Source organism: Prionailurus viverrinus, chromosome B4, assembly GCF_022837055.1.
Source record: "Prionailurus viverrinus isolate Anna chromosome B4, UM_Priviv_1.0, whole genome shotgun sequence".
NCBI classification, from domain to species: domain Eukaryota; kingdom Metazoa; phylum Chordata; class Mammalia; order Carnivora; family Felidae; genus Prionailurus; species Prionailurus viverrinus.
Window position 1 is genome coordinate 85093157 of NC_062567.1, and position 17023 is coordinate 85110179.

At 41.6% G+C, this 17023-nt stretch overlaps 1 protein-coding gene across 7 annotated transcripts in view; it reads right to left on the reverse strand.

Annotated features, from left to right (window-relative positions):
* TAFA2 (TAFA chemokine like family member 2) overlaps positions 1-17023 on the reverse strand; it is a 549986-nt gene that overhangs the window by 490849 nt on the left and 42114 nt on the right. Inside the window, exon 1 of one of the 7 annotated variants that reach the window (XM_047865657.1) lies at positions 1025-1133. The exons of the other annotated variants lie outside the window; for them this stretch is intronic. The gene's annotated coding sequence lies outside the window, so the exon portion shown is untranslated. Of the gene's footprint in view, positions 1-1024; positions 1134-17023 lie in introns of those variants that run through there. 7 annotated transcript variants of the gene reach the window in all.

Sequence of the window (17023 nt, forward strand, 5' to 3'; positions counted from 1 at the left end):
GACGCGTCTACCCGAGGGCTCAGCGAGCGCCTACAGTTCGTCCTTTTCAAGTAGAGACGAGATAGCTCAGACTGCAGTTCTAGGAGAAATAGGGCGACGAATATCAAACTTTCCTTTGCAAAGGCAGTTTCTGGAAATAACACGTTCCCCACTGACAAGTGCAGATCAGTAGCCTAAAGAAAACACCTCTTAGTAGGAACCCGGCCTTTTGGAACAGAAGGGGGAAGGGACAGCAAAGCAGCAGGGCAGAAAAGCCATGTACCATTAACAAGATTTGGGGAGGCACCTATCAGGGAAGAAAAGTATTTTAAAAAATCGTTTCTTGAAGCTGTTCTTTTTTTTTTTTCTGAACGCTGTTGGTGAAACGATCCTTTCCCTAAAGCTGTCCTGTAGAATCCTTTACCGAAGCTTTGCTTCATTCAGTCATGAAGTGTCCGTTCCCAAATCTAAGAATATCTTTAAAACACGCGAGGCTCCAGAACTTACCAAGATGATGCTTTATGAAAAGAGTTAGAGGTGGGAAAATCAATAGCCTCATTGAAACGCCCACCCTCTGCAGACAGGCCCGAGAATTAACTAATCAGAAGTGGATGGAAAGTAGGGATTTCAGAAAGGCGACCCGACACGTCCCACCGATCCTCCCTTGAACGCGACCCCCAACTCCTTACGAAGAGTCCAAAATGGTTACCAGGCGGGATGGGCTTGTGTGAGGAATGGCATCAAACCCACTGCAACCCTCGGCCGGGCCGCTCGCTGTGTTAAGAGAAATGGGGCAGAGGAGAGAGGGAGGGCACCGCTCCCCGAGCCTCCTTCGCGTGCTCTGAGCCCCTCTCGGCGTCCCTCCACCCCCGCCCCTACCCTGACCGCCCGCGAGGGAGGTGCCGGGCGCCCGGCCCGCACCTGCTCTCACCCCTCGCCGTCCCGGGGCGGGCCCCCTACGGCCCGCGACCCCCGGGTCCTCCAGCTGCCGCCCGCTCCCCGGCGCCGGCGGGGAGGGGAGGCGGGAGACGCGGCTCGCACCTACCTGCAGCCCGGCTTCCTGGTGGCGGCAACACCTAGCGACGCTCCTGCAGCTTCCGCGGGCCCGCGCCAGCCTTATCGCTCTTGCATCGCTTCCAAGATGCCAATCCGCCGTCGCCGTTCAGGGGCATAGGGAACCCACGTCTGGTGTGGGGTGTGCTCGTGGAGGGCGTGTGAGGGTGGCCCTGAGCGCGCGTGTGTGCGCGCGCGTGTTTCCTCCTGCGATGGCAAAGAGGGCTCAGGAATCTCTTGACATCCACACTGGAGTCCCCCTGAAAGCGGGTGCAAGGTGGCGCGCGAGAACCTCGCCTCTCTTCCCGGCTCTTTCTTCCGCGGTGTCAAAGTAATCAAAAGACGTGTTTACTGAGGCAAAAGCCCGAGCCCCGCAGCCCTGGCCAGCGCCCGCGGTCGCCCGCGGTCCTCAGCGGGTGCGTGGGGTGCGCTCGGCTCCCCCGAATGCGAGAATCGAGGCGGTCTTGCAGCGAGTAGCTCTTATTCCATCTCTGATCCGTTTGCTCTCGACGCCGAGTAGACTTTTCCTCTCGCCTCGCGTCGCCTCTCCCTCTCACAGACACACACACTCACACATCCTCCGTCCCTCTCTCCCGCCCTCCCTTTGGCTCTCGAGGGAAAGGCAATTGGACGGAACGATTCACCTTCAGGAGAGCAGGCAGGCTACTCCCGTTCCCTGGCTCTCGCGGGTCCCAGGTCTCCAGCGCGGAGGAGTTGCCGGCGAGGCTCGGGGCAGCAAAGAGCGGCTCTGCGCTCGGCGGTCCTCAGCCCTCAAGACGCCAGCCTCCTCGGATCAGCTGCCCCTTGTTCCCGCTCTTAGCACACAGGTCCCAGCTGGTGCCCCCTCTCTCGGACGCTTTGAGCCCAGGCCACTTAGCAGCAACTCCTGGCCAGCTGCAGCCCCTCAATCCCGCCTCGAAGTGCTGCGGGCAGAGCCCCACGCAGCCCCGCCGCTGCCCCCCTGGGCATCGTGGGCTGGAAGGAAGGCAAATCCGCCGCTGTCCCCTGCCCCCAGCACGCGGCCGGCGTCACCACCGACAAGGTGCGACTTCCAACATCGAACACGAGCGAGCAGGTGTTGCCCGTGTCACTTCGCTAAAGGCGGGAGGGAAGAGAGGAGGGGCGGGGGAGGGGGCCCAGGAAACAAATCCGGATGACCAGGCGGAAAAAAAGTAAACGGTTTAGTAACCGAAACCCGCTCCCCGCCTGTCACCCCAGGCGCTGTACTGTCGAGACACCGGTGGTGTCTTTCAGAAAGTCATCGTAAAGGGCAGGACCCCCTGGGTCCACCCAGACCCCTTATTCCAACCAGCCTGGCTGTCCTGAGAGTACGGAGTGAGGGCCTCCTTGGATGGTGCAAGGACCACGCGGAGAGAGAAGAGGTCCCGACACCGCAGGTTGAATTAAGCATTAAAGTGGGATGGCAGAACCCGGCGGCGTGGCCTCCCTCCGGTCCCTGCCAATAGCCTGTTCTGTTAGCAGCCGCGGCTGCTGCGAAGAGCGAACTGCGGTCCTGCAGGAAAGGAGACAGTAAAGGATGAGAGGGCGGCAATCGGTATAAAAGCTGGACTATGTCTCCCTCTAGAGGGAGAACCAGGTGAGAAAGCTTGACTGGAGGTAAGTAGGACTCCCAGTTTCTCCACAAAGAAAAAAAAACAGCATCTGGTTCCTGAGAATTTTGCATTTTTACAAATTCCAGCCTCTAATGGATTTAGAGACAAAATTTGCACTGCCACCCTATGTAAGCAGAGTCCTTGCTAAAGGAACATCGAGATATTTACAGAAACATAATAGCAAGAGCCTGGAAGGTCATGTCCTTACAGGTTTGGTCAAATTGGCTGTTGGTTTAGAATGCGTATGAACTCAAATGAAGGGTCTTCTTAGGCTCGCTGTGATCAAGTTTGGGATGAGCAAAACTTAATCTAACGATTAGAACATCATAAAAAACGAATGAGTAGCCACACTAGATTTAGAAAAAGATAAGAAGATCCGAAGCAAAGAAATAAGATGCTGATCCACAAAATCTTACATACAAGTCCCTTACAAACTGGGAATGTCTCAAAGATCTTGTTTCAGAGCCAACATTTATACCTCTTATTCAACTAACTGGTAATTTCCAAGGTGACTGAATTCCTCCCAGCTCTAAGTGTTGTGCTTTGATAACTCCGATTTGCTGAAATCATCAACAAACTAGGCATCGCATGCTCCCTTCACCAGCTATAAAATAAAGGTAACACTAGTCACCATATTTACAAATATGGAATATATGTTTCACTTGTTAGTGATTTTAACATGGTTTGTAATTCAAACATATTTTATATCTGAAAGGCGTCAAGTAATTTAGGTTGGCGTGGTTGTTTTAATAAAAGCGCTACAGATTTTATGTTTTGTTACTTCAGTCAGATTCAAGCGAGCTTCTATCTGTAACTTTAATATTTAAGTGTTGTGAACTTGCTAATTGAAGGCTTGCTTTCGAAATGTTTCTGCATGTCTGACTTACAAAATATGTACTTATGTTATGATTAAATTCCTTCCCATTCACCATTCACTCTGAATTTTTGAAGCGATTCTATTTTAACTTGATAATTGAATTTAGTATAAGCCTAAAGAAAGAAAAGAACTTATAAGAAAATACCTTAGACAGACAAGGAGCCAAAACCAAACCAGGTGAGGATTACTATTTTAGCTAATTTTCCTGTGGTACATTTGAATCAGCCTAGCACATGACAACCATTTCAGGTACCCTCAAATGGTCTCTTTCAAAAGACTCATGTCACATGTGCCAAAGATTTTTATTTTATTCCTCTTGCCTGGCTACTTATTTCCCCAGGGATCAAAGTTTTCCTCTTAAAACAACTGGCACTGTTTTATTGCAAATCTTATAGTAATTCTGTGTCTGCTACGTTAAGTAGTAGGATGGAATCCAAGTAGGAATGGCAGTGGAAATCGGGGCCCTGTGCTGGGAGGAATAGCCATTTATAAAATCACTTTAGAACATTGGCCTTCCGTTCCCACAAGAAATAAAAAGCATACATCATAATCCTTCAGTTTCTAATTCATTAGTTCTGTGTGGTTGTAGGAAAATCTATAATTTTATCATATTGCTGAAACTATTTTTTGTTAAAATGGCATTTTCATCCTTATTTTCCTAATTAAGCCTGTCTTTTTATAAAAATATGAAAAAAGTAAAGAGAACAAATGTGTGAATTAACTACAAAATACAACAGAGAATTTCTTATCCAGCGTCATATGATACTGGAATTCTATAACAACATTTGTACTATTTGTCAGCATCCAGATAATTCCTAGTGATTTTTAGATCAAGGTATTCCTATTTCCAGCACCTCCTAGACTTTAAAACCAAATCTTTTGTTTTCTTCCCAAAATAAAATCGCAAATACATGCCTAGTTTAATAGAAATCTTGAGATGATGCTTCTTATCATCTATTTGTTTAAACTGTCCACTTCCTCCTGTGTAAGCAATAAAAAAATCATTGCTTGGAATGCTGAACTTCACCAATTGTAACTGTGTATAGCTCTTCATATTCTGAGGGAGTACTAAAATGTCACTTTGGGGCACTTTAAGCTTTCTGCCAGAGGTTTAATACGTTATCTCAAATCTTTATCTCAAGTCCTCACAACATCCCTTAAAATAGACGATATTATCCCCATTATACATATGAAAAAAAATTGAGACTTAATTTCATTGTCATGAAATGGCAGAGCTGGGATTCAAACCAAATCTACCTAAATCTAAAGCCAGTTTTTGGTTTTGGTTTGTTTTGGTCTAGGCCTTGATTTTTCTCTATGTTCCCAAGCACCACCGCTAAAACGTGCTATCTCCTGTGTTACAGAGAAATAAAAATCATTTGGATGTTTGGATATGGAAAAGACTTAGCCAAGGAACTTGGCCTCATTAATGAGAACAGAAAGGAGTGATGGAAAAGAGAGGAAAACTTAGCACCAGTCCCTCTCCGTAGTCAGCCCGGGGCAGGGAGTATTAGAACAGATGAACACAAAGTTCTGATTCCCAGTACATACGTGAAAAGGAATATCACAAGCCTCTCATTCCTGCTTGTCTCCTCTTGTTTTCTTTCTTTGGCGCTAACCGCCTTATTTCTATCTTTCCCAGTAATGCCTCTCCCACTCATCTTTTAGGTGTTTTTGTCTACTTAGGTGAACAGAAGAAGCACCGAATCCATTCCATATAATCCAAGGTGGCATGCATATGTTATTAACTTTTAGACTCCCCATCACCTAGCATACTACCTAACACAATAAATACTCTTTAAATACTTTCTGGTCGTAATCAAGACACCAAAGATCAAATAAGCAGAAAGACGCCATGAAAAGAAATCAAGAGAACTACTCCATGGAGTGGTGTGAGAAAGAACTGAGGCGGGAAAACTGTCCTATATGTAGCAAATGGAATAATCCACTCCAAAATTGTAGTGACTTAAAGAACAAATATTTATTGAGTTCACATTTCTGTGAATTAGCAATTTGGGTTGAGCACAGCTAGGCTCAGCTGGGTAGTTTCTCTGGACTCAGCTTAGGTATCTGTGGTGACCTGAAAGTCTAGTGCCTCATTCCTTATCTGACAATCGGCTGACTATACCCTGGAGTATCAGGGAGTAACTAGGCCACGTGTCTCTCACCATCTAGTAGGCCAGCCTGGCTGTTTAACACAGGCTTCTAAGAGTAGCGAAAGGGGAAGCCTCAGTACTTAAGCACCTTCCAAGGCTCGGCTTGCATCGTGTTTACTATGGTCTCCTTGACTAAGCAGCTCATCAGGCCAGCCTCGTAATGGATAGAGCTACAATAACACATTCAAGAACCTGGTACAGGGAAAGGAAGAACTTGTTTTGATCTTTACAATCTGGTACAATAGCTATCCCAGAAGGTTAGCATTTTGCATGGTAGCTTAATCCACTAGATGTCTTGTGGACTGAGCTGTGAAAAGCAGAATATTCCCAGCACAGTATAAAGGACACCTATCTTGAGTAAGAACGAGAAGTTTGTCCAGATTATCAAGTCTCCAGATTTGCTCTCATTATCAGATAGTCTGTGCAACAGCTTCCACCAATACAATGGAACATGCCTCTGTAATTCTTTCTCACTAGAAAGCACAAATATTCCAAGACTTAGTGTACTTTCCACATTAGCCATTGAATCAATCCCAAGGCTTTAACGGACAATTAAGATTTATCAACAGTATTATAAAATCTGACTTGTTAGTTAGAAATCACTAGCAACCTTTACATGGCAGTAATTATTTCATTGTTGGTAAAGGGACCCCACAAAATCTGTTTTGGTTAAAGACTTTGTTTACTTCCTGATTTCTTAACGTGTTCCAAAGAGTTAAGAGGAAAAATACCTATCATAAATAACTTCCCAGATGGGCTTGATTGAAACCCTTGGCCCTACCACATCTATAAACAATCTCACCTAGTTAACTACAACTCATTCATTATGGCTCAGGACCAGGGTTAGCCCCTCTAGAAAATCATCTGAAGTGTGAAGATGGAGATCTTCATACTCACTACATTGTGTTATAATTGACTCATTTTTATAAATTTCATAAATTATCCCACATTAGTACATTTGTATTTCACCTCATGAAGCTTTAGACATGGATAGATGGATGGGTAATGAACATATGTCAATGGACAAGATTTTGGAATAACATATGATCACACTTACCTTAATATCCAATAATAATGATTTCATGCTTTCATCGTGCTGATCACATGAGTTACATTCATCTAGAGATTAGATCTTCAAGTGACTTCTGGAAATCTTGAACAATGCTGACATGGTCTATGAAACTATCTTTTTTCATTGCTGTACAAATACACACACACACACACACACACACACACACACATCTCCAGAGACAAGGATCTCAGACTCACTCCTTAAGGTCTATCTTGGCCTGCTGACCTCCAGAGTCCCACCTACTTGTTTCTATTTCCTACATTCAGGTGTTTCCATGCACAGTTGAGGACTAAGCCTTGTTTTAGAATAGTAACTGAAGTCCAGTTTGCTCCAACAGCTGAACTACAGTGGCTCTTACGGTTCACAGGAAGTTCCACTTCTCCACAGTGTTATATTCAATCAAGGATCAAAGAAGAATAGCCCTAGACTCCGAACCCTAGCTTTCCATGATCAGCTCATTTAAATTACAAGCACATAAACCTTTTTCCCATGTTGCCAGAGTAACTAGGTAAGGAAGAAACCCAGTGTTAGCTTCCTGTTGAACTCAGTAAGAGCCCTTCCCTTTGACAACTTAGATGCTGGTGTTTTGCCTGGGTCTCTAATGTCTAGGTATTCTCATCCCTTGTAATCACTGAGGTCTGCCACAAGGAGTGATAAGGTGAGGTGGGCCTTCCTGGTTTCTTTGCCTGCCTGGATGCTTGCTGAGCTGCAGAGACCAGAGAGAAAAAGAGCCTTGGGAGAATCTAACGTTTGTTTCCCCAGTAGTTTGGGAGCAAATGTGAAATTTGCCTGCTTATTGCCTGAAATTTCTAAGGGGAGAAATGTGGCTGAGGTGGCCAAGAAGAGCAGTCCAAAATAGAGAGATCATCTGAGAGTCAAGAGTCAAATCTATTCAACTGGTCAAAGACATATTAATTTTATGGACCAAGTGACCATCACAAAAGGCTGTATATAGCCTGAGACATCAAGGCATTGGGAGAAGAATAAAGCAATGCCTTGACAGCACTTAATAATTTGTGCCCACTTATTAATGAGCTTAATGTTAAGTTATATGAATAATGGCCTTTTGGACATTTTAGTTCTAAAGGATAAAGCAGCACACACACACAAAACTATTTTACAGACACCACTTGTTCACAGAAAGGAGCTATTACTATTACAGTAGTCTGAGATCTCATGATTTCTGGAACTAGGTAGGAAGCAGGTAAACAGCTATAGAATGATTATGAACATCTCACATGGATTGAGGATTGGGAAGAAACTGACAAATCCCAGATATATGAGAAATTAGTGGTCCATATAATGAACATACCAGTCTCAACAACATAAATTTGGAGGGCAGGATCATTGGCTTTGAAGGTGTTGTCTTACTAACTGTTCTCTTGCTCCATCAGAAACAAAAGTTTCCATTGGTTTGAATAAGAAGTCCAGGCTCTTTAACCACTGTTCCTCATTTAATTCATTGGCTGTCTTCTTTCATAAGATTTTTGTAACAGTTACCCAGAGTGGTCTTTCTTCTGTCTTCACTTAAGGAGCGATACAACCTCCTACAGCCTATAGCTCCAGATGGCCCATCTCTTGATTTATCGTGCTTGTGGTAATCACGGCCATTTGATATTTCTCCTAAACTTCATTCTTCCTGCCTGGTTTACTGCATTAATTAGATTGCCTTTGGCCTCTCGCCCCCTTTGCACCCACTTTCCTCTCCCCACTTACCCCACGTAAGGTTGTGGAAGCAGACAGACTGTCGCTTCAACAGGGAACCAAAGATTTCACACAGAAAAGGTACATTCTGGAGGAACAGACCAAGACGAAAGTCAATTTTCAGTACCATACTTGAGGCTGGGTCGTCCTAACCTTTAGCTCAAAGTCTCATTTCCCTCTATTATTTGCTGACTAAATAGATTAATAATCCACAGTTTTGTTCATTCACAGAATGTGGCTAAGAATGGGGAGAAGGGGGATGAAACCCACTAAACTAAATGACCACACAATAAAGACTATTTTTAACTGAAACTAAGTAGAGAGCAATGTTCACAAATTTTCTGTCAAAAATAAGAAGGAAAACTAACTTCTCTCTTTCTTCTCATAATAGTTCTCTAAAATAGATATCATCTCATTTTATGATTTATAAACTAAGGCTCAGAAGTTAGATAACTTGTCCAAGTAATTCAGGTAAAAAGTGAGGGCAGCCAGAATTGTAATTCGATTTTTATTGACTCAGGAACATAAACAAGAACTCCGTCTCCCAGTTTCCAGTCCAGCGTACTTTTCACCCTACGTGTTGTTCTGATCTAATTATTTCCAGAGAGCTCAAGCTCGAGCTCTGAAATTTCTCCATGCAAGCTCTCTTTGAATCCCTATACAAAATTTCCTCCCTTTTTAGTATGATAGAGAATGATTTCTGTCACCCAAAAGGATCAGAATGTTGCCCAGGCAAGTTTTAGTTTCAATTTTTTTGAACATTTTGGCCACCCAGTGTCAAAACAGCGCAACTGCAGGCAAATACTAATGTTTCTAAACAAGCATGATCGTGTATATACACTGTTGCTTTATAGCAACAAAAATAAATCATGACAGAGGTTCTGGAGTCTTTGAACGGTAACGTTTATACATATAGAAGATACTCCCACCACAGAAAGATGTGCATGAAACTGAGGAGACAAATCTTTAAAAATGAAAAATTTAAATAGCATAACTGAAGATGTGCCTGTTCCAAAATGCTAGAAAAAATAAAGGAGTAAAAGGAAATGAGATAATAAAATTTAATTGTATGTGAGGAGGCAGTAAAAATAAGAGGAGTCGTATTCAGGTTTTGTTTCACACATTTTTTAATGTAGAGGTTAATTAGACAGCGTAATGAGCCACACAAAGAATTAGTGGAATTGCCAATATTAGAGGTATTCAGCGAAATCTCTAGTTAGACAACTGATGGGAAACCTATAGAAATCAAGTTCCACCAAGGTGTAATGACAAACACAAGTGAACACCATGCAACAAGAGATCCATTAGAACTAACATTAAAACATCATCATCTAAGTGGACTCACTACACATTTAATTGTACATAGATAGCACCTGCCCTTTGGAAAGCACAATCTAATTAAGCAGAGATGATGACATCATCACAAAATGAAGGTATTAGCTCATTGATCCAATTACATGAATGACAAAGCAGATTAGGTATAGAGCATATGTTTGTTTTACATTTAAAAAGCAGAGGGGCGACCGGGGTGGCTCAGTTGGTTGAATGTCTGACTCTTGATTTCAGCTCAGGGCACAACCCCAGGGTCCTAGGATCAAGTCCCACTTTGGGTCCCATGCTGAGCATGGAGCCGGCTTAAGATTCTCTCTCTCTCCCCCTCTGCCACTCCCCCCACCCAACTCACGCACTCTCTTTCTTTAAAATTAATTAATTAATTTTAAAATTAATTAAATTTTAAATTTAGAAAATATAGCCATAGAACTCTGAGTATAATAAGAAAAGGATTTTTAATGATAATAGGTCTTCTTTTGTAATTATTCAGGATTTGTGCTTGGGTTCTCTGGGTCAACCTCTATTATGAAATCCTATCTCTATTGGAATATTGGCCCTAACACCATGCACACGTGTACAAGGCTATGGATTAGACCAGTGGCTCTCACATTTTGATTATTTCCTTATGTGAGACAGAAAGCATTCTCATAAATGTACCAGGGTTATTCAAAATTCTTGGCTTCTTTCCTGTAAGTCCTTTCTCTCCTGCTGACAAAGCACAGCTAATACAAGTGAGTGAAAAGGACAATTACAGGGATAACATTTCCAGTTTACATTTCAAAATAAATTCTTCCCAAAGTTCAGTGCTTTATTAGTAGTAACTTTATTATTAACCACTAACTTCACAACAAATCACCAGATTTTATGAAGCTTGTAATCAAGTGATAAATACTGTTAAAAATCATAATATAATTATAATTATCCCTTTGTGGTTCAAGGCATATAGCAAATCAGGAAAAAGTGGGTAGAAAGAGATTCAATCTATACTTATCATCAACTCATAGGATTGGAAAGGAAATTTCCAAAAGCACTCAGTTTTCCTTCAAACTATCCTAGACCCAAAATCTCTTTCTCATTTTAATAACGTTCAGTACTCAGCAATGGAAACTCAACAGCCTCTCCAAGAACGTGCTTGTAAGGAGATGCTTCACAGAGTGCTCTATTTCACAATGTACCTGTTCCAGTTTTGTCTTTGTGGGTTTTGAATAAAGGTCTCCCCCTTTTTATGATCAAGTTTCAAATTCTCCAAGGATATCCTCTAGGAAAACTCTCTGTCACCATTAGATGTTTTGCAAGTTGACAAGGTATTATAGCTGAGCCTACCAAAGTCCTCTGACATCTATAGAGGAAAAGTCACCTTACTCCTCTCTCCTTAATAACATTATGGGATGCCTGGGTGGCTTGGTCAGTTATGCATCTTCTTAATCTCAGCTCAGGTCTTGATCTTGGGGTCATGAATTCAAGCCCTGCATTGGGCATAGTGCTAAATAAATAAATAAATAAATAAATAAATATTGTCTAAGCTTCAGTTCTTTCCTTGACAGACCTCACTGTTTCCTTTAAAAGACTGTTAGAATCATTGAGATTGTAATATGCTCTATCCCTCCAAAAAAGTACTAATACAAATGAAATATTTGAAAACATTTGTTTTTTTTATTCACGCAACATTCTGAATTACCAAAGGTGTAATCCAACCCTTGAGAGAAAAAAATATAAATTGCAACTGTGCTGCTACAATAAGTTTCTTAACTATTTCATTATTCTGAGAATAAAAAATATACCTCATTTAGTCCAAGAGATGTAAATTCCAAGGTAAAAATTATTTACAGAAGATTAAAACTTAATATGAGGGTGCCGAAGATGCCCCAAAATAAGCTCAAACAATGATTACTACTTGAAATATTTGCCTCATATTCTAGGGGGTTTTTTAATGCAACTATGAAATTTTATAAAACACAGGCCACAAGTAATGTATTTTGTTCTCTTTGGTGGAAATAATTATAGTCAAGATGTGAAGTAACTGTAGCATTTATACCAGCAACCCAGGAAGTTTTAAGACCACAAATTTTGCCCCGTTTCTCTAATCAGTTTATATCCAGGAGTCACTATAAATGTCTGTCTTTCTCTTCTGGACTTAGACTGGGTAGCTGCTAATATACCAAACAGTTTTCAATCCCTCCTATTTGAGCAAGAAAGGAGGGATTGAATAGGTCTAAACCCATACTTTAGAATTCAGAGGAAAAATCCCTCTGCTTATGGATAATCTGCCTAGTTTTAAGGGTAATTACTTGAAAATTTAAGTTCAGGGGCACTTGGGTGGCTCAGTTGGTTGAGCATCCACTCTTGATTTTGGCTCAGGTCATGATCTCATGGTCATGAGATTCAGCCCTGTGTCAGGCTCCACGCTGGCCTTGGAACCTGCTTGGGTTTCTCTCTCTCCCTTCTCTCTCTCTCTCTCAAAAATAAATAAGTAAAAATTTTTGAAAGAAAAGAAAATTTAAGTAAGTTCAATTTGTTTGATAATTACTTAAAGTACAAGTTGCTATTAAGTACTCCTGTGTGTGGTAGTGTGCTTCATAAATATACATACTCTGGTCTTGTAGAAGTTATAATCCAAGCTAAAGCATAAAAATGTTTCTCAACCACTGAAATCCTTTAAAACCAATTATTTTTATCCCAGTTATAGGTAGCTGCAACTAACAAATGGGATATCTTGCAAAATTTTGTTATTTGGAACTCAGATTGTTCCCATCCATGGAAACAGTGATTAAAATGGGTAGTAGGTGCCCAGAAATGTGAACCAAGATAAAAAAAAAAAAATTCTGAAAAAGCTGTTAAACACAAAGAAGTTGAACCAAATTCCCAGTTGACACCACTACCAGCACATAAACACCGTTTGGCCTCCTCACTTTTCAGAGAGCCATTGAGAACCTGATGAAAACACATACTTCTCTAAAATTTTCATAAACTCTTTCAAGGAGTCCAGCAATTCCTGACCCATTCAAGCACCCCAGGCTAAGAAGAGCTGATTTAAGAACGCGTGGGTGACTCTGTGGGTTGAGCATCCGACTATTGGTTTCGGCTCAGGTCATGATCCCAGGGTCGTGGGATGGAGCCCCACATCAGGCTCCATGCTGAGCATGGAACTGCTTAAGATTCTCTCTCTCTCTCTCTCTCTCTCTCTCTCTCTGTCTCTCAATCTCTCCTTCTGCCCCTCTCCTCTGCTCGCTCTCTCTCTTTCTCTGTCGTTCTCTAAAATACAATGAAGGGGCACCTGGGTGACTCAGTCATTTAAACATCCCACTTCGGCTCAGGTCATGATCTCACGGTTTGTGAGTTCAAGCCCCACAATGGGCTCTGTGCTGATAGGGCAGAGCCTGCTTTTGGATCCTCTGTCTCCCTCTCTTTCTGCCCCTCTCCAGATTGTGCTCTCTCTCTCTCCCTCCCTCTCTCTCAAAAATAAATAAACATTTAAAAATAAAAATAAAATAAATAAATAAAATAAAATAAAATAAAATAAAATAAAATAAAATAAAATAAAATAAAATAAAATAGAAGAGCTGATTTAGACATTTGAGCAATACCAGCAAGATGATAGAATAGGAAGTTCCAGCCCTGGTCTCCCAGCAGAGACACTGGTAAAACAACAATTCTTGAGCCAAAATACTTTTATGCAACCTCCAGAATCCTGTTGAGAATTTGCAACACCCCAGGGGATCATAAAATTAAGAATTTTGCTTTGAAGTGGGTAACAGAAACAGTTTGACTTTATCTGTGTCAGACCCTCCCTCAAGCCACCCAGGTCAGGCTGAGAGAGATCCACTCAGCCTGTAATTTCTCCCTCAGAGAAAAGGCATCCCCAGGCTTTCAGGGCACTGCCCCCAAAGGCCTACTACCTTCTCACCTCACCCAGAGTGTTGAGGCAATGAGTGTAATTAGAACACCTGGGGGCAGCTGAGAACAGAGAAAAGATGGCTTCACTAGTGAATTCTACTAAACACTGAAGAATTACTACCAATCCTTCTCAAGTTATTCCACAAAATTGAAGAGGAGGGAACAGTGTAAGCTCATTTTATGAGGCCAGAATTACCCTGATGCTAAAGAGGGTACTACAAGAGAAGAAAATCACAGGCCAATATGCCTGATGAATGTAGATGCAAAAATCCTCAATAAAATACAAACCAACTGAATTCAACAGCACATTGAATGGGTCATATGTCACAATCAGGATGGATTTATCCCTGGGGTGAAAGGATGGTACAACAGAAGAATATCAATAAATGTGATGCACCACATTAACAGAATGAAGGGTAAAAATCATATTATCATCTTAATAGAAACAGAAAATGTGTTTGGCAAAATTCAACATCCTTTCAGGATTAAAAACTCTCAAAAAATGAGTTATAGAAGGAATGTACCTTCACACAATAAAGGCCACATATAACAAGCTAGCATCCTGCTCAACAGTGAAAAGTCAAAACCTTTACTAGAAGATGGGAAAGTTCAGCACTAAGACCTACTCTCCTGATTCAAAACAAAAGGAACATGTCTAGAAAGGAAAGAAAGTTGTAGAATTCTCACTTGAGAGACATAAACTTAAATCATTATTTTTAGGTAAGATATCTTTGTATATGAACATAGGAGACTGAAACTTTCCCAAAACACTCATACCCTCCAGTTTCTGAATAAGGCAACAAAAGGCAGTTTCCATCTTCTTGTTCACATTTGGGGTTATTGATAATAGGTTAACAATTTCCTTAGTCCCTCCCCAGATGGATTTGACCTAATACATTTACTCAGCTAAGAAAATACTCAAACATTTCAAGGGCTTTGGGACACAGGGTTTGAGTTGATACTGAAGCATCATCATGTTTCCTCTGTTAGAGTACCGGCATATATGAGTAAAGTAATAAATGGAGTCTTGGCCAAGTTTCTGCTAACAGTGGATCCACAGACCATCCAGTGGTCACCTCTCTTGCTCTTAAATGCATAGTTATATTGGATATACCTGGTAACTTGCAGAACCCTCATATTGGTTCCTTAGACTGTAGAATCGTCTGAAACTTTACCCTCCCTGAAGATTATAAATTTTTATGAAGTATTCTATCCCTGGATGGAGGGTGAGGGAGTAGCAGAGATCAGTGCCCCCCTTAAAAACCTAAAGGATGCATGGCTGCTGGTTCTCATCATTTATTTAGCTAGCTTGGACCCTACAAAAAATAGACATATCCTGGAGAATTACCTCAATTAGAAAGTAATCCCAAATGCACCTGCGGGCCCCATGTGGCCTCTCTGCTAGAACAGATTATCATGGCCTCTGCTGCTTGTTATGCCATTACTGATCTGATGAAAGTATCATTTTCTCCATCCCTATCGGAAAGATCAGAAATTGTTTTAATTTACTTGAAGCAGCTATGTATGTATATTTGTAGTCTTATCCATAACTAGGTTAATACTTTTTCTCTCTGACGTAACATAGTTAGAAGAGACCTGACCTGGTCATTTGGTAGAACATTGCATTGGTTGCTGTATTGATGGTACTGTGCTAATCAGATAGGATAAACAAGAAGTAGCATATAAATAATGGGCCTTGGTATAACATGCCTTACAGAGTGGAAGTTAGACCCTGTGAGGATTCAGGGAAATGCCATGTAAGTAATATGTAGGTGTTAAGTGATCTGGGATACTCTATGACATTCTTTCTAAATCAAGAAACAAGTAATTGCATCTTGTGTCTTCCTGCACAAAGAAAGGAAATATAATGCCTTGTATTCCTCTTTGGATTCTAGAAGCAGCATGTTACATACTAGGAAATACCAGTCTGACACACTTACCAGGTAACATGAAAGTCTGAGCGATACCCAAAGCAGGAAGGAGACTTGCCGCAGGTTTGGGTTGTAATGCTTGGGCCATATGATCTGACAGACCCTTCAGAATTAAAGGTGGCAATGACAAGAAAGGATATCATGTGGTATTTATGCCGGGTCCCTCCACTGAAATCACAGCATAGATCCCTAAGGTTCTGGATCAAACTATGCCAACTGCAGCAGTGAGTTACACACTATTGAGAGGGAGACGGTGTGTGTGAGAGAGAAGCTGTCTATAGTGCTTCTGTACCTTGGTGGCGACAGAGAGCCTGACCGCGGGAGATCAAGTAATCAGTGGGCCAGAGCTAATCATTATGAGGTGGGTTCTGTCAGACTTCTCCTAAGTCAGCTCAAGAGACCCATTTCTCCCAAAACTAAGCCCTTTTCCTGGGGGCACCCCACTTTCAGTGACTAATCTAGATGTAAGAGTATAAAAGTCTAGCACTCCTTTCAAAGTTGAACTCTGAAGGGGTATACTAATTCCAGAGCTCCCCTGGAGATGGCCAAGGCCATTGTCACAGCTGCCTCACAGTTTAACGCTCCATCTTGCCATTCTTACTTCCCTTGATCCCTATTGATTCCAAGGGCATTCTTCAGTAAACTTCTTGCAAACAAATCTGCATCTGAGAATCTTTAAAAAAAAAAAAAAAAAAAAAAAAAAAAAAAAAAAACTACCTAAAAATACATACCAAAATTCTACTGAATTAGATGGATGAAAATAAGAGAAGGGAAAGAGAAGCTTTACTTCTGGATTTTTGTTTTAGGTGAATCTGAATTAAATTGCTAATTTATAAAGACAAAGAGTGGAAGAAAGGAAGAGAGGGAAGGAAAGAAAAGGTAGAAGAGATTCCCCTCCCGTGTTTAACATATCTCTCCCATTCCTTAAAATGCTATGCATAAACTTTCACTTCCAAAGTTACTAAAGTGAGGAATAAGGTTAGTCCAAAGAAATACTACCATTTGCGGGGCGTCTGGATGGCTCAGTAGGTTAAGTGTCCGACTTCGGCTCAGATCATGATCTCACGGTCTGTGAGTTTGAGCCCCGCGTCGGGCTCTGTGCTGATAGCTCAGAGCCTGGAGCCTGCTTTGGATTCTGTGTCTCCCTCTCCCTGACCCTCCCCCATTCATGCTCTGTCTCGAAAATAAACATTAAAAAAAAATTTTTTTTTAAAAACAAATACTACCATTTGCTATTCAGCAAAGAACTAAACATTTTAACCCAAACCATACTTGTGAAAAGTCTGAATTTCATTCATTCACTTAGTAAAAATGTATTTACTACCTATAACATACCAAATACTCCTCCATATTCTATAATATAGTGCTACTTTTTCTATGTACACTCTTAAATCTATGAATCAAATAGATTT